Here is an 18,161-nt window from a genome sequence, read left to right as displayed (position 1 = left end):
GCAATTAGGTGGCAACTGGTATCCTGATGAGCCTCAATACCACCTTGTTCTTTAAGAAGTTGGTTGGGCTCTTGACCTGAGCATCATCTTCTGAGAAACCTCCGTGCCCTGAGAGTGAAGTAGAGGAAGAAACGAACGCACAGGCTGAAGCACAAAAGAAAGATGAGGCAGAGATGCAAGTAAACGTGTAAACCACGGAGGCCACAGAGGCAGAAACAAGGGATTAGAACTAGCCAGAGGCTAGGAACTCTGTGCAAATTGTTGGATGGCACGCCTACTGTCTAGAACTTGTCACAATGGGTCTGGAACATATATGCCCATTCTGGTTGCCCCAGCCCTCGAGACCCGCCTTGCTCATTATCAGAGTGGCTCCTTTGGGTCCTTGGCCCTGAACCTGTGGCATTCTGAGCTAGTTCTGAACTCAGTTGTGGCTGGATGTAACATGTGTACCATGAATCATCCCTTTTGCTATCTTAACGGAAGAAAAGAAGTTGGTTGGGCTGTACTCCCCACGCCCGGCGAGTCAAGGATGGTAGATGGGCCGCCAGTCGCAGTGTGGCCCAGACCGGCGCCTGCCACTGGAAACGGCCAAGTAGCAAGGTCTTGGGAAAGATCCAGGGGCTCCAACTGTTCATGTTACAGACTTCTCTATCAGCTTGTCTTGATCTGCAGGTTGCCAAGATGCTGTGAGGGTGGTGGATAACAAAATAGCTCCCTCTTTCCTCCACACTCTCCACTTTTTTTTTTTTTTTAACAGCTAGCAGTAAATGGGCTGGCTTTCACTTTCACCAGTGCCAGGGCTGTTTGCCTTGAGACATATACTCGTCTTGAGAGTAAAAAGAGAAACTTGGTTCTGAGACCCCGGAATTCTCTCTCTCTGGTTTGCTTTTTCACTCCATCAGCTGAGGCACCAGGGGGAATGTCAGAAACCCCAGGCTTCTCAGTAAAAGACACGCCTGTTTGGGATCAGAACCACGCAGTCTCTGCCTGGCCTTCTTGCTCTAATACTGGAACTCGTGGATGATATGGGACGACCAGGCTTTGGCCTTGTTGGGATATTTCTTTCGGAATTTTTTTTCCCCCCAGACCGTGCAGCATTACTTCCCTGACTAGGGAAATAATTTTAATAATAAATAATATTTCTCTACAGTGGAAATTCAGAGTCCTAACTACTGGACCATAGAAAAGTCCCTTTGCTGGGAAATTTAGAATCCGCCACATGTTTAACATTCCTTGCATTTCCTTACACATAGCCGTCATTTCTACAGGGATTTCTCTTTGCAGTTATTTGCAATTATTTTATGTCATTATGTACCCTTCAAGTTGCTGTTGGCTATAAATTCCAAGTTGTGATTTATGTCTCTTAAGTACTAAGGCAGTCCTTTCGTACATTATTCATACTCTTCTATTTAATTATTTCATGTGCTTGGCTGATTTGTATGTAGAAATTTTGGTTCCAAATATTTTCCAAACAGAATCATATTGGTCTTATCTCTGAGTGCAGCATCTTCACGTATCATGTTGCAGCCATGTGATTCTACACCATGTGCTAAATGCTTTTTATTTATTGTCCACTTAATCATCCAGTTAATACATCCACAGAAGTTCTGCACAGAGTGGAAAGATTGGTCACCATATCATCATATAAAGTCACATGAATGACCAAAATAGTGGTCCAAAGAATGATAAGAATAATCAGAGAAAAGCCAATCAAAGCTACAATGAGGTACCATCTTAAACCAGTTAGAATGGCTATCATTAAAAAAAAAAAAAATCTACAAATAACAAATGCTCAAGATGGTGTGGATAAAAGGGAACCTCCTTCACTGTTGGTGGGAATGTAAATTAGTGCAGCCACTATGGAGAACAGTGTGGAGGTTCCTCAGAAAACTAAGAATAGAGCTACCGTATGATACAGCAATCCCACTTCTGGGAATACAGCTGGACAAAACTATAGTTTGAGAGGATTCATGTACCCCAGTGTCCACCACAGTATTATTTACAATAGCCAAGAAATGGAGGCAACCTAAATGTCTACCGACAGATAAATGGATGAAGGAGACGTGGTACATATAGCAGTGGAGTATTACTCAGCCATAAAAAAGCAATGAAGTAATGCCACTTGGCGGCACCATACCATCTTAAGTGAAGTAACTTGGAAAGAAGAGGACAGATACCGTATGATATCACTTATGCGTGGAATCCAAAATATGACCCAAATGAACTTACCTAGGAAACAAGCTCACAGACACAGACTTACGGTTTCCAAAGGGGGGCTGTGGGGGGAAGGAGGGCTGGGATTAGAGATTAGAGAGTTAGAGATTAGAGACAAACTGTTACACATGGGATAGGTGAACAACGAGGTCCTACTGTATAGCGCGGGGAGCTATGTTCAGCGTCCTATGAGAAACCGCCAAAGGAAACAATATGAATAGGAAAGTATGTATCTGTGTAACTGAGTCACTTTGCTGTCCCAGCAGTAATTAACACAGCATTGTGAATCCATTATACTTCAATAACCTAAATTTTGAGAAAAGAATGATAGGAATTGCGAAAGTATCTAACCCTGTTTTAGGGTTTTTATAAGCTTTAACTTCTTTCATCTTCTCGAAACCCTCTGAAACAGTATAACTGTTGCCCTCCTTTCATAGCTGATTCTGAGGTCCTGAGAGATTAGGAAACTTTCCCAGTGTCATTCAGCTTGACTGTGGCAGCGCTCGGTACCAAAAGCAGAATTCTGACTCCTGAGCCTTTCCTGTTCAATAATAAAGTATTGCTCTAAAATAGCGAAACCGTTATTAATGTCTTCAGCGGAGATCCTGCGAATCACTAACATTGGAAATCACTGTGAAACATTCATTTTCTCATATTAAACAGAGTTTAAGTGATTTTCAAATTTGCATCCTTTCTAGGAAGCCTGAATAATTAAATTCCAGTTCTAATTTTGACATTTCCTTTTTGAAATCATCGGAATCGTTGGTTCAAAGCGAACATTTTGGGAATGCCTGCTCCATGACAGGCCCTGTGCTGCGTATTTTTCATCTGTTATTTAATTCTCATAATGCCATTATCCTTTGAGAGCTGAGGAAACAGAGCTGCACTGATTCAGCTCATCAGGGCCTGTCCCAGCGGCTTGGGTTCCATGGCTTGAGCCCTCCTGGCAAACTCACCTGAATTCTAGGAGTATAGAGTCAGAGGTCCTTTCCCAGTGCGTCAGGAAGGATTGCTGAGAAAAAGTACAGTCATGCAGGCTGCCTGATTCTTGCTCATTTAGTTGGAAAAAGCCTATCCATCTCATGTGGGCCCAGGAAGGAAGGGGCTGATGCTGCCATCAGCTCAGGGGGCATTGAGTCTCCCCTCTGCTCTGGGCAGCTGCTCAGATGGTCCACATGGAGCTGAGGTGGTAGTCTTCTTTGCCCCTCCCTACATCACTGGCCAGTCGCAGATCCGGCTGTGTATTTACTGATTTCTTAAATATTTATTTGTTTCCTTGGCTGTGCTGAGTGGGTCTGAGTTGCAGCATGCCAACTTTTAGTTGATGCCTGTGACCAGGGATCGAACCTGGACCCCTGCGCTGGGAGTGCAGACTCTTCGCCGTGGACCACAAGTGCCCTGGCTGTGTCTTTTCTACCATTGCAGTGCTCACTCTGCGGGTGAGCTCAGAGGTCAGGCGCTTCGGAAGCTCCTGTGAGGAGACACAGGACACTCAAGGACAGAGTGCCCTTCTCCACGCAGCCCTGGCTCTGACACCTCTGGTAGTAGCTGGGAAGGTGCCTCTTCCTTTCAGCATCCAATGTCTGAACTCATGTTACAGGGAAAGGGACCCCTTCTGTGCTGGGCAGCTGGGCCCAGAACCATGGTCTTCTAGTGATGCTTAGCATGAGACCTTGGAGGGAGGGCAAGTGTGTGAAGTCCTCCCAGCATCTCCTGCCTGGGGCCCTGCATGAGTAGGAACTTGGACCTGGTAACTTGCCTCTTTATGCTTTGCCCATCCAAAGAGAGATGTAAAAGCCAGGCTGCTGGCATCAGGGTTGTTTCTATCAGGTGACCCTGTTTCTTTGCTTGCTGACTGCTAAGTCACCTCAGTGCGGGAACACATTCAATGTCCTGATCTTTGCGGCTTTGTTCTCAGGACCTCACGCTGACTCCATCAATCTGAGTGGTCCAGCGTAACTCCAGACGAGAGTTAGGGTGTGATGTGATGGCCCTTTGTTGATTCTCTTTAAAAGTCCTGAAGATAAGGGATAATGGGTGTTTAATGAGCTCCCGCAGGATGGCAGGTGCTGACAAGTACCTTACAGCCTCCATTTCTAATCCCACAATTGATATATTATCATTCAGAACCCGAAGCTTGGAGGTCAAAGGATTCTGCTTACCGCAGACAATGCAATTGACGGGGAGAGGGAGTGGGAGTTAATTTCCTGCGCGCATCCGGGCGGTGGCCAAGACTCATTCTCCCAGTGGAATCTGTGCCGGCTTTTATGGCCTTTTGTGAGAAAGCTCGGGGGGGACCAAGGTGCGTGAGCAGCAGGCGTCATTGTCACTGTCTAGCATCTATTCCTTAGCCCTGGATCACGGATGGGTGTATTAGAAATGCCTTCAGTTGCAGAGTTGATACAGGACATGTGAATAGACTGATGATACTTGGCTTTGGTCAGTACTTTCCTTTTCTCATGTAGAGTATTGTCAGCTTTCCCCCTCTTCCCTCCCTGGACCCTTTTCCTATGAGTTCAGGATGTTGTTCAGTCTCCTGGTTGTGTCCGACTCCTTGCGACCCCATCGACTGCAGCATGCCAGGTTTCCCTGTCCATCACCATCTCCCAGAGTGGGCCCAAGTTTGTGCAGGACGGGTCCAGCCCTTTCCTGACTGTGGGGTAGGGCTGTCCAGGCACCCCGGCCCACTCAATTCCCCCAGCTGCAACCCTAGAGCTTTTTAAGATCCCCTCAGCCCGCTGGCTGAGGCGCTGCAGCCGCCAAGCCTGTGCCCCTCGCCAGGACCCACCCCATCGAGTGTCATGGTACCGCCTGTGTGGACGGGGGCCCCGCAGCAGCTGGTACCAAACAATGCCTGTTCTTATCTGGGCATCCCGGGAGGGCCTGGCAGCTTCGGCTGTTCAGAGCCCAGCTGGGTCTGGAGTTGTTGGGTTGTGCTGCAGAGGTGATTTGCTACTTCGTGTCAGTACAAATAAGACAGATTTCAATCCAAGGAACTTTGAAGGGCCCGCTGCCCTCTCCCTGTCTTCTGATTGTCTTTACGATGAAAGATGGTTGAAGCAGCCCTGCTGTTCAATGAACCCAGGCTGGGTATGACTGCTGAGGCTTACAATATCACTCTGCTGTGCTGGCTGTGTGCTCTGGACAGGTTCCCTAACCTCTCTGAATCTCTCCTCCTATATCTTCTTTTAAAAAATGTTTTATTTATTTTAAAAATGTATTTGGCCACACTGGGTCTTAGTTGCAGGTGGCATGTGGGATCTTTAGTTATAGCGTGCATGATCTCTTAGTTGCAGGAAAGCTGTTAGTTGCAACATGTGAACTCTTAATCATGGCATGTGGGATCTAGTTCCCTGACCAGGGATTGAACCCAGACCCTCTGCATTGGGAGTGCGGAGTCCTAGCCACTGGACCACCAGGGAAGTCCCTCCTTCTGTATCTTGATATTGAATTTAGTAATACCTTTGCCACACAGTTCATGTCAGGATTTAATGATGGGATGTTTGTGGAAAGCACCTTGCCCAGGCCTTGCCCTCCATGGGTAATGAACTCTCTTCCCCTTTCTACATAGGATTCCAGCTGAGACAAGACAAGGCCAAATCAATTTCTAGACATGCAGCTTTGCTGTCTTTACCACTGTCTGCAGGGATCTGTGCTTGGCCGGTTTCAGATACTTTTAAACAAAAGTAAAAGAGCTTTAATTATGCCCTTGTTTGTGGTTTGGTTTGGTTGCCTCATTAAAAGATTCAAGAATACTGCCCGCCCTCTGGCTGCTGCAAAGTGCAGGCCTGGCAGGAATTCAGGAATGGTAAGTCGGTCCTTTCTGGTGAAGCTCCCAAGTTCTTCTGGCTCAGAGATGGGGCTGGCCGTGTCATCTGGGCGGGGTGTGGCTCAGGGCACACCTCCTGAGTCCGTGTTTGCTCTGGCATCACCCCTGCAGTGTGTGTGTCTTTGGCCTTTATAGTTCACTCGCTGTTGCTCTTTGCTTCCCGTTCCCTCAATTTCAATTGCAGTCTTCCTCTTAATACAGGTGACAGACATCACTGAGCAGACAGCGGTGGTGTTTAGTCACAAATGTGACTTTGTGGTCACATTGCCTGGATTCCAGTCCACTTCACACCAGGTGGTCTTAGATATAAGGAACCTCAGTTTCCTTATCTGCAGAACGGAATAGTGGTAGCACTAATCTTATAGGATTGTATGAGGATTAACCTATGAAAAGTGGTTAACGCAGATCCTGTCCCATAGGTAAAAATTGCCTATATTAATATTAATAATGGGCTTCCCCGGTGACTCAGTGGTAAAGAACCCACCTGCCAATGCAGGAGATGTAGGAGATTCGGCTTTGATCCCTGGGTCGGGAAGATCCCCTGGAGGAGGAAGTGGCAACCCACTCCAGTATTCTTGCCTGGACAATTCCATGGACGGAGGAGCCTGGTGGGCCACAGTCCATAGGGTCACACAGAGTCGAATGTGACATGCACACAGCCTCACCAGCAGGCACAGAGCTCTCCTAGTGGCCCGCCTAGGACTTTGTTCTTCTCTGTGTGGCTTGGACCATTCTGATTCTCACTGTGCCTCTTAAAGCAAAGGTGTTCAAGATGTTATGTCTACCTTTTTACTTCTTCAAGCCAAGAGACCAAGTAGACTCCCCAGGAGATCCTGTCTGCTCTCCATCCTCTGTTGCTGTTGATCAGTCGCTCATTCATGTCTGATTCTTTGTGACCACATGGACTGTAGTCCACCAGGCTCCTCTGTCCATGGAATTCTCCAGGCAAGAATACTGGAATGGGCTGCCATTTCCTTCTTCAGCGGATCTTCCCGACCCAGGGATCAAACCCCTGTCTTCCGCATTGGCAGGCGGATTCTTTACCTCTGAGCCACCAGGGAAGCCCCCTCCATCCTTTAGCAGGAACCAGATAAATGCTCTGACAAACACCAGCTCCAAAGGCAGATGTGTTACCCTTCTCCTTTGGTTACTCTCCAGCGTTCTCTGCTCTGGGCAGCCTCTTCTCCCCCTCCAGCTAGCTGCTGGGGCTTGCATACCTGTTTCTGGCTGCACCGGGAAGCATTTGAGACCTTACTCCCTGAACAGGAATCGAACCTCCTCCCCGCTCAGTGGAAACTCAGAGTCTTAACCACTGGACCCCCAGGGAAGTTCCTGGTTTGAGAAGTTTGACAAGGACCTCCCTGCTGTCCTGACCCATGGCGGCCCCAGTTCTGTCCTGGATGGACGAGCATGGCTCCGAGGAATGAGGAATGGAGGCCTGAAATCGTTGCTGGGTGTGAACTTCCCATTCATTTTAAATCACCTCTTTCTCCATTTTTATTTTTATAACAATATCACAACAATGGCTGCTTTGTGTGTGCATTCTGTCAAAAAAGAATTGTGAAAAAGTGAAAAGCATGTTCCTCATGTAATTATAGAGTGAACCTGAGTCAAATATTATACTTACTCTCTAATGAGAGAACCAGTAAATTGGTAAACAGGGAACATTAGAAGAGGTGGGTGTTCGTAGGCATTTTGGGGGGAAAAAAAGGATAGAAGAGAGTGATTAGGTAAGTGTGGAGAGAATGGTGAGGTACCATTCAGATCAGCCTTGAGGTACCCCAGCTTCTGGGACTGCTGCCAACAAAGGGTCTCTCTGCCAGCTCCCCTCGCGGTGCAGGGGAGAGAAAGTTCCCCCATCTTCTCTCTCAGGTCCTGTGGGTGGTTGGTCTAATGATTACCTTGACATAAAACAGGCTCACAGGAAGAAAAGCAGATTTAATTTTGTACACTCAGGAGCTCACAGAAAATATGAGACTCGAAGAAGCCACCAAAGTAAGGGCTTCGCTGGTGGTTCAGCAAATCCACCATCAGCAGGAATCCACCGGCAGGAATCCACCGGCAGGAATCCACCTGCCGGAATCCACCTGCTGATGCAGGAGACGTGGGTTCGATCCCTGGTCCGGGAGGATCCCACATGCTGAGGAGCAGCTAAGCCCGGGTGCTGCAGAGCAGCTGAGCTGTCGCGCCTGGGGCCTGGGAGCCATAGTCACGGAACCCACACGCCTCAGGGACTGGAGCCGGGGGTGCCCCGGAGCCTGTGCTGGCAACGGGAGAAGTCACTGCAGTGAGAAGCCCGCTGACCACAGCCAGAGGAAAACCCATGCAGCGATGAAGGCCCAGCAGAGCCGAACATAAACAAGTAAATACGATTATTTTTTTAAAAGGGAAGTGACTAAGGCAGGCAGCTTTTCTGCCTTTTAAGCAAAGAGACAATACATCTTGAAGAATTAACAAGACAGAGGGATCTGGACGTGGGATGGTAAAGTAGTGAAAAAGGAACGGGACTTGTTGACACAGCCTTCTCAGCCTTGAATTCCCTATCTCTGGTGATAAGGATGTCTCTCTCTGGACCTCTCACCCGCTGCTTGCATCTCTCCAGGCTTATCCTATCTCCAGAACAGCCCACAGGGCCAACTGAGGCTTCTGTTGTGACTACATCCTAGTTCACTCTTTCTCTCTACCCAGAAACCTTTAAGGTAACAAGTAGCTTCACAGTGTCCACACCCTCAATATATGTTGTTCAGTCATAAGTTATGCCCAACTCTTTGCAGTCCCATGGACTGCAGTATACCAGGCTTCCCTGTCCTTCACCATCTGCTGGAGTTTGTTCAAAGTTATGACCATTGAGTCAGTGATGCCATCCAACCATCTCATCCTCTGTTGTCCCCTTCTCCTCCTGCCCTCGATCTTTCCCAGCATCAGGGTCTTTTCCAATGAGCCGGCTCTTCGCATCAGGTGTCTTAAGTATTGGAGCTTCAGCATCAGTCCTTCCAATGAATATTCAGGTTTGATTTCCTTTAGGATTGACTGGTTTGATCTCCTTGCCACCCAAGGGACTCTTTAGGGTCTTCTCCAACACCACAGTTTGAAAGCCTAAAATATTTGCTATTGACCTCATTATATGGTCAATAGCAAAATCGGACCCAGATATATTCCTCTAGATATCAGGGTTTGGCCAATCTGTAGAGTCAGACAGCAAATATTTAAGGCTTTGCAGGCCCCCTGTCTCTGGTGCTCTCACAACTCTTCAGCTCTGCCCTGGGAGCAGGAAAGCAATCACAAAGACCAAAGAAAGGGCTGTGTTCCAGCAACACTACTTACAAAAACAGGTCGAGGGCGGGATCTGGCCCACGGACCAGAGTGCTGACCCCTGCCCTAGATAGTTAAGTCATCCTTGGGCAAGTCTGTTCAACAGTGTCCCAGTGTGAAAGGACAAGCTCCCTGCCAATCTTTGCTCCATTTGATGCTTATAGGATTTAATGTCTTTTTATAGGACTTCCCTGGGGGCTCAGAGGGTGAAGCATCTGCCTGCAATGCAGGAGACCCAGGTTTGATCCCTGGGTCAGGAAGATGCCCTGGAGAAGGAAATGACAACCCACTCCAGTGTTCTTGCCTGGAAAATCCCATGGACAGATGAGCCTGGTAGGCTACAGTCCCTGGGGTTGCAAAGAGTCTGACATGACTGAGCAACGTCACCTTCACTTTCACTTTATTTATTTACCTATTTTTGCTGCACTGGTCTCTGTTGCTGTGCGAGGGCTTTCTCTATTTGTGGCGAACAGGAGCTCCTCTTTGTTGTGGGGCCTGAGCTTCTCATTGCAGTGGCTTCTCTTGCTGAGGAGCGCAGGCTGTAGGGCATGAGCGCTTCAGTAGTGCAGGGCGTGCACTCAGTAGTTGTGGCCCATGGGCCCTAGAGCACGGCCTCAGTAGTTGTGGCACACAGGCTTAGTTGTTCCTTGGCATGTGGATTTTTCCCAGACCAGGGATCAAACCCAAGTCCCCTGCATTGGCAGATGATTCTTAAGTATTGGACACCCAGGGAAGTCCAGGATGTAATTTCTAAAGCCTACAACTGCCTACGAAGTGCTCATCTCAACCACTTCACAAGTGAGGTACCAGGATTGGTGAGGATTCTCCATGGTCTTAGCATTTAGGTAGATGATAGTCTGAAAGTGAGCTTGGTGGATCTAGCCCTCATCGTGCCCTGCCCCCTTGGACCAGCCTCCTTCACTCAGTCATGGGAAGCAGAGGTTTGGGTGAGTCTTGGAGAAAAGCACCCCAAAACAGAGCTGACTGCAGGTTCCCAGAGCCCAAAGGTATCTGAAGAGGCCATGCCCAGCATCCCACTCTGCCAGGAGTCCTGGGCTCGGCACAGAGTAGGTGGATTTACCTGTGAGTAAGGCAGTTTGGATGTTGAGCGCCCTTATCCATGAGGGTGATAAAGGTGTGCAGCCTACGCCTCGTTTCCTGGACCTCGTTCCTCTGAAATCAGGAGGAGGTAGGAATAGCTTACACATGGAGGCAGAGGTCTTACCTGGCCGTGCCCCACGCTGCCTGTGATGTTGACAAAACCCCAAGGCTCTGTTAGCGCCACTGTGAAATGTGCAGGGTCTCTCCTCCAGCTGTACCTTTGCCAAAGTCCATTAAACAGGGCCTGGATTCAAATTCTGACTCCTCACCAGCTATGTAACCATAGGCCACTTTTTAAAATCTCTCTGGACTGTTCAATATGAAAATGAAATGAATGTATCTATGTAAAGCTTGTAGAATAATACTTGTAACATAGTAAGTACTATGAAAGTATTTTCTGTTGTACTTTTTGTTATTATTGTTATTATCTTTAAGTGCCGTTATCTTTAGCACTTAGTATGGTATCTTGCTAGTAATCGTTGTGGTTTAGTTGCTCAGTCATGTCAAACTCTTTGCAACCCCATGGACTGCAGCATGCCAGGCTTCCCTGTCCTTCACCATCTCCCGAGGTTTGCTCAAACTCATGTCCATTGAGTTGGTGATGCCATCCAACCATCTCATCCTCTGCCGTCCCCTTCTCCTCCTGCTTTCTATCTTTCCCAGCATCAGGGTCTTTTCCAGTGAGTCAGCTCTTCTCATCAGGTGGCCAAAGTCTTGGAGCTTCAGCTTTACTGTTGGTCCTTCCAATGAATATTCAGGGTTGATTTCCTTTAGGATTAATCTCCTTGACTAGCTTGATCTCCTTGCTGTCCAAGGGACTCCCAAGAGTCTGCTCCAGTATAAGGGCTCAATAAGTGTCATTCAATATATAAATGAGCCATGTAATAACTGAGATTCATATTCAGTCTGGAGCACTGCTCTCCAGTAGAGCTCCATGTGATGGGAGCATGCTTGACTCCATGCTGTCCAGTAGGACATCCACTGGCCACATTTGGATAATGAGTACTTGACTGTGGGTATTGTGACTGAGGACCTGCATTTTCAATTTTATTCAATCTTCATTTAAATTTCCAGCCACAGGAGCCTGGCTAGTGGCTACCATGTTGGACAGCACAGCCCTCTGTACGGTCTAGTGTTCAGAGATTGTGTTTCAGTGTTTGGCATTTTTCAGACATCTGCAGCCAGAATTGAGAACCATAGGACTAGAACACTTAGGCTAGTACTTTCTCATCCAGCCCTACATATCCATCAAGAAATAAATTCAAGAAGTCAATATTAGGTTCCCACTGTACGCTAGTTACTCTTTGGGGCACTAGCAATCAGCAAAGAGAGAGATCTTGGCTGTCCAAGAATTTGTGTACTAATGGAAGAGGAGATAAAATAAAGGCACAAATGAACAGGCCACTGTTTGTTTTTTTTTTTATCACTGGGGAAGACTGGAAAGAGTTTGCACTACCTCTCTCAGTAGGATATTGTAGAACTGTACATGAATCTATGATGATCTTTGATGTTAATCACCCAAGGTTGGATGTTCTGGTGATTTGGGGCCGGTTGTTGTCGCTCAGTTGCCCAGTTATGTGTGACTCTTTGTGACCCCATGGACAGCAGCACGCCAGGCTTCCCTGTCCTTCACTAGCTCCTGGAGCTTGCTCAAACTCGCGTCTGTTGGGTCGATGATGCCATCCAACTGTCTTGTCCTCTGTCACGCCCCCTCTCCTTCACACAAGGTGCTTGGGTGCAATCAGGACAAAGAGGGTGTTGCAGTGGTGACTGGCTTGGCGGGAATTGCGGTGCTTGTTTAAGGAACACCTCTGTCAGAAGGGAACACCTGAGCTGAGACCTGTATGGTGAGAAGGAGTGAGCCTTGTCATGATCTGAGGCCAGAGGATTCCGGCAGAGGGAGATGCAAATGGTCTTGAAGTTGGGGCTGTGCTTGGCCTATTTGCAAAACAGGAGGAAGGCCAGTGTGATGGGAACAGTAAACACAAAAGACGGTGAACACTGGTGAGCTTGGAGAGGCGGGGAGGGTGGAGTTTTTCAGGACCACGTGGGCCAGGGTCCTGAGTTAGGATTTTCTAAGTGCTGTGGGGAACTGTAGGACCACCCTGAGCAACGCCTCCTGGATTCAGTGTCTCTTATCTCAGTTGTCATGCTGTGCGTGGGTGATGGGAGGGGGCGTGGTGATGTGTGGTAGTCAGGGCACTGACGGGGCTGTGCAGATGGAAGGGTCAACAGACAGGTATCTACCCAGGCAGAGCCAACAGAACATACTGCTGGGTGGATTGGATCTTGAAGGTCACAGAGTTTTTATATGCCCTCCTCCCCAAATATACCTACTTCCCAGGTGGCTCAGTGGTAAAGAATCCACCTGCCAATGCAGGAGACCCAGATTTGATCCCTGGGTTGGGAAGATCCCTTAAAGAAAGGGATGGCAACCCACTCCCATGGATGGAGGAGACTGGTAGGCTACAGTCCATGGGGTTGCAAAAGAGTCAGACATGACTTAGCGACTAAACAACAACAAACAACAACCCCAAATATACCTATACAGGGAGCCTGAATATCTGGTATTCCCTGTAAGTTCACCTTCCTTTCCTCTTCCTTCAGGAGGCTGCTAAGAAACTGTGTGATGCCAAGAAGTGTAGGTTAGAGGATTATAAAGCAGGGAGCCTGAGGCACTGTTTCTCTGACTTTAAAGTGCACATCATCTGGGGATCTTCTTAAAAGGCAGAGCCTGACTTTATTGGTCTGGAGTGTTGGTCTGAGCTTGTGCATTTCTAAAAGGCTCCCCCATGCTGCCAGGACCACCTTTGCTTGAGCCCCACTTTACCTAGGGTGGGCTGACTTCCTGCTAACCAAGGGCATGAAACTCTGACCCTCCAGAGCCTGTGAGTCTTTGGAGCAGGTTGCAGGTGCCTGGGAAGTTCTTGCGAGAATCACGCAGGAGTCCATTCTCCTAGATCCACAGGAGCATCTTGGACTTGTGGCCATGAGCCCTCTCTAGAGACCCAGGGAATCTGCTTTGTGCCTAGAGGAACCAGGGGCCCCTTTGTTTGTCCTTTGGGAACCAAATTGCTCAACAATTATTTCACAGCCTGTAGCAGTGTAGGCACAGCTTTTCAAATCCAATCTCCAGAACTACATTTAAGGAGGGATATATTTTACATGAAAAAGAAGCCTTTAAAGCAAAATGACCTGTGGGCAAGAAGGCCTGGGACTCTCTTGTGTTATGTGTTATTAACACAATGCTTTTAACTTGATGCCTGGGTGGGAGAAATGAGACTTGATTGCCGGAGATAATAACAATGAGATGATCAGTTTGAACTGAGAGGGAAGTTTGACTCTGAAGTGATGCCTCTGGCTCTGGATCCGTTTCTTAATGGAAAGGGAAAAGGAAGTGTCAAGAAGTTTAATCTGATACATTTCACTGAAGAGCATCCCTATAAGTGAAACCTATCACCAGGCCGCAGGATTTAGGGCTGTTTTGAAATGAATGTACTTACTCCCTTGTAGAAGGGACTAGTTCAACCATACTGATCATCCGGGGGCCAGGACTGAATGTTTTATTGAGGCAGGGTTTCATATGGAAGCTTTTTGTAAATGAAACTAACATTTGATGACTGGGAGAAAATTACTATGACTTGCCATCTGGTTTCTCAGCCAATACCATTGATTCATGGTGCTTGTAGTGGTTCTTAATAATCTGTCCCATTTCATATTGTATGAGATATTGAAGCTATTTTCCTAATTCTTCCAGTCTAAACATTTAGGGTTATTGCACCAAGCTTCCACTCCAGCTTTCTTTGATCGAATTTTTTTGAATTCTCGAGTGCTGTCACATTTATCATTATAGGCTATTACATTATCACGTGGTAGTTTGCATTTTTATTATGTTCTTCACTTCTAATATATTCAGATCTTCCTTGTGGAACCCACATAGATTTTTTTTTTAACTAGGTGGGGGGAGGACATTGAATATCTCAACTCACATCACTCAAAATGATCAATATCCTTTCTTATTTCTGAGTGAGAAGCTATTCAGTAAAGCCCCTTCCTCTGTGTGTGGGTTTGCCCCATTTTCAGTGTTTGTATTTTTCCTGTTTATTTCTCTTTTCTTTCTGGAATTACTGCTTACCCCAGAGATAGCTGCTTAAAAGGAAGGGTCAGGCATAGTCTGAGAGAGTCCTTAATGAAATGTCTTCGGTTCATAATAGAGTCCTAGAATTACAGCAGCAGCTTTTTCTGTGTTTGTAGAAGTGTTGCCAGCATAAACATATGCATCTCTCACCTCTGCAAGGGCTTCCCCGGGTGGCGCTAGTGGTAAAGAACCCTCCTGCCAATGCAGGAGACATAGGAGACACGGGTTCGGTCCCTGGGTCAGAAAAATCCCCTGGAGAAGGGAGTAACAACCCATTCCAGCAGTCTTGCTTGTAGCATCCCATGGACAGAGGAGCCTGGTAGGCTACAGTCCATAACGTTGCACAGAGTCGGACCTGACTGAGCAACTGAGCACGCACACGTCTCTGTAAACCAGCGTGTTGCTTCCTGGGTGGGGAGTCAGAGTGATGGCCCGGATGATCACAAAGCACCCCTATCTGCCAATAAAATAAAAGTCAAATACATGGCATGGCCACAGTTACTCTTCAGGGGTAGAACTCCAGGCAGAAGTGGGGCCTTCCTGGTGGCGCGGTGAATAGGAATCTGCCTGCCAATGCATGGGACACAGGTTTGATCCCTGGTCCTGGAAGTTTCCCCATACCATGGGGCAGCTAAGCTCATACTGTTGCAGGAAGGGGGACCCCTTCCAGGGCCCGAAACTGGGCTCTTGTCTAACACTCAGAAATGAATTGTCCGAGGAGACACATGCTGACAAAGCAAGAGATTTTATTGGGAAAGGGCACCCGGGTGGAGAGCAGGAGGGTGAGGGAACCCAGGAGAACTGCTCTGCCGCGTGGCTTGCAGTCTTGGGTTTTATGGTGATGGGATTAGTTTCAGGGTGGTCTTTGGCCAACCATTCTAATTCAGAGTCTTTCCTGGTGGCGCACGCATCGCTCAGCCAAGATGGATGCTAGCAAGAGGGATTCTGGGAAGTGGACGGACAGGCAGTGTCTCCTCTCAACCTTTCCCGAACTCTTCCGGCTGGTGGTGGCTTATTAGTTCCGTATTCCTTATCAGGATCTCCTGTCATAAAACAACTCATGCAAATGGTTACTATGGTGCCTGGCCAGGGTGGGCGGTTTCAATCAGTGTGCTTCCCCTAACAATACCGCAACTACTGAGCCTGTGTTCTTGAGCCCAGAAGTTGCAACTACTGAGCCCGCGTGTTGCAACTGCTGAAGCCTTCGAGTCTAGAGCCCCTGTTCTGCCAGAAAGAGTAGCCCGATGAGCAGAGGAAGCCTGCACCAAGCAATGAAGACCCAGCACCCCAAAAATAAAAATGAGCAGAGGAAGCCTGCACCAAGCAATGAAGACCCAGCACCCCAAAAATAAAAATAAATTAAAAAAATTTTTTAAGTGGTGCGTGGCACTGCTTCTTCTGGAGGGACAGTCTTCCCATGGTGAATGAAGGTGTCTATCATCCTGATATGCTGTATCTTGTAAGAGACTGTCAGAACTGTCTATAGAGAATCTCTGTGATGCCAGCTGTGATTCTGCCAGGAGATATCATAGCCTCAGGAGCCAAACAGTCCTGGGTGGAAATCCTGCCATCCTGCCTCTGCCACTTTCTAGCTGTATAGTCTTAGGAAAAATAGGTAACTGTTTGGATCTTTAGTCTCCTGTGGAAAATAGAAGCCTGCCTTCTTGGCTACTGGAGAGTTGTAAAAATTCACAATAACTTTCTACCACACCGTGTGCCATTGTTTGTCTGTATTAGTTGTTGCTTTCAAAATGAAGCAAGCATATTAAGGAGCTGGACGTGACTGCTCATCTTTTATCCTGGGTTTTACTTTCTTTGTGCTCTTCTAAGTAACCTCAGTCATGTCTCACTCTGCGACACTGTGGACTGTAACCTGCCAGGCTCCTCTGTCCATGGGACTCTCCAGGCAAGAATACTGGAGCGGGTTGCCATTTCCTTCTCCAGGGGATCTTCCTGACCCAGGGGTCGAACCCGCATCTCTCATGTCTCCTGCACTGGCAGGCGGCTTCTTTACCACTAGCGCCACCTGGGAAGCCCCTTTACATTGTTTGGATCACCATAAACAACCAACAGCCTTCAACTGGACTGTTTCTTTCCTCCTGGCTCTTTAGACTCTGTTGCAAGCAGTTTTCTCTGCTGATGCAAATGCTGAGACTGTCATCTTGATAAAGCCTGTCTCCCTGGATACCAGTGGCTGAGTGGATGTTTTTGTTCTCATGTGCCAAGCTGGATCTACCCAGCAGGGCACCCAGGGCAGTGTCGGAACTGGATGTCCAGCGCCTGTGACTGCAAGGCCACCTCCTCTGTTTTCTTCCCCGTCAAGGCATCCTGCAGTGGTTGACATGTCAGCCGCGGGAGCTTTTTAAACAGCTGGGCAAAGCCAGGTGCATCTGAAGGCACGAGAGGCTTCGCTCTAGACACAAGTTTTCCGAGTTGGAATGGAACGAGAGGCAGAAAGCACATGCTCATGGTTTATTTCCGGTGTTCTTGGGTTGCATGCCGGTGTCTCTTTCAACACATCTTATTTTCTAAGCATGAAGTCAGAGGGAGATAACATGACCCAGTTAACATGACAGGGCTCCAGTGTGTCCCGGGGGAGGCATCCGCTGACCATCCGTCACACATACACAGCTCCCTGTGTGAGAACAGGGCTCTGACCCTGGGTCAAGAGTGCACGTAGCAACATACTCTCAGCTCTCCGGTCTCAAGTGAGACAACAGCCACTTTCTTACCAATTGATGGGTGCACTGCTCTGTGTATTATTCCACTGGAGAGGCAGTGCCTCTGTTCTAGAAAGTGGAGACTGCAGTCTTCACAGAATGCCTTTTCTTGTACATTTCATAACGTTTCTAATACCATCTTAGACTTGCTTATCTCTGTGGTTTCCCAAAACAATAGGTCTCTCCCAGCCTCTAGATTTCATGAGACACAAAACATCTCATTTCCATAATTGTTCTCCTTTTGAGGCCTGGCTCTATTCTTCTCTGCCCCTGAGAACCATTTGGGTCTCTTCTCAAAGGGCCAAGAAAGGTATACACACTTCCTCATTTCCAACTGATCTGGAAAAATTCAGCTAAAGGAATTTGACATTTCTATCCACAAGCACTTAGCATTATTCTCAGGGAGTTGGGGTCTTCTTCTCCATGCCTTCATCATGAGACCACCAGCCCATGCATACTCACTGAGAGTGATAACACCCATGTGTGTGTGTGTGTGTGTGTGTGCACACGCTTAGTCGTTCAGTCATGTCCAACTCTTTGTGACCCCATGGACTGTAGCCCACCAGGCTCTGTCCATGGGATTTCCCAGGCAAGAGTACTGGAGTGGGTTGCCATTTTCCTTCTCTGGAGGATATTCCCGATCCAGGGATCAAACCGGCATCTCCAGTGTCTCCTGTTTTGGCAGGTGGATTCTTTACCACTGAACCACCTGGGAATCCCAATACCACCCCTAGTGGAGGGAAGAGTGCATCTTGTGTGTGGGGGAGGGGCACAAAGATTGGATTGTTCTTTTTCTGTATAAAGCATAAATGGACACACAGCATATAAGCAAGTGTACAGTATGTCT

General features: G+C 47.7%; 1 protein-coding gene and 1 non-coding gene across 5 annotated transcripts in view; one reads left to right on the top strand and one right to left on the bottom strand.

Annotated features, from left to right (window-relative positions):
* Window positions 1-18,161, top strand: part of SLCO3A1 (solute carrier organic anion transporter family member 3A1) — a 390,549-nt gene that overhangs the window by 37,276 nt on the left and 335,112 nt on the right. The window lies entirely within an intron of this gene.
* TRNAG-CCC (transfer RNA glycine (anticodon CCC)) lies at window positions 5,564-5,636 on the bottom strand. Its single transcript has one exon. It is a non-coding gene; the product is annotated as a tRNA-Gly (tRNA).

Source organism: Dama dama, chromosome 13 (genome assembly GCF_033118175.1).
Source record: "Dama dama isolate Ldn47 chromosome 13, ASM3311817v1, whole genome shotgun sequence".
In the NCBI taxonomy this organism is placed as follows: Eukaryota; Metazoa; Chordata; class Mammalia; order Artiodactyla; family Cervidae; genus Dama; species Dama dama.
Note: the sequence above shows the minus strand (reverse complement) of the source record. Positions and strands in the feature narration are given on the sequence as shown.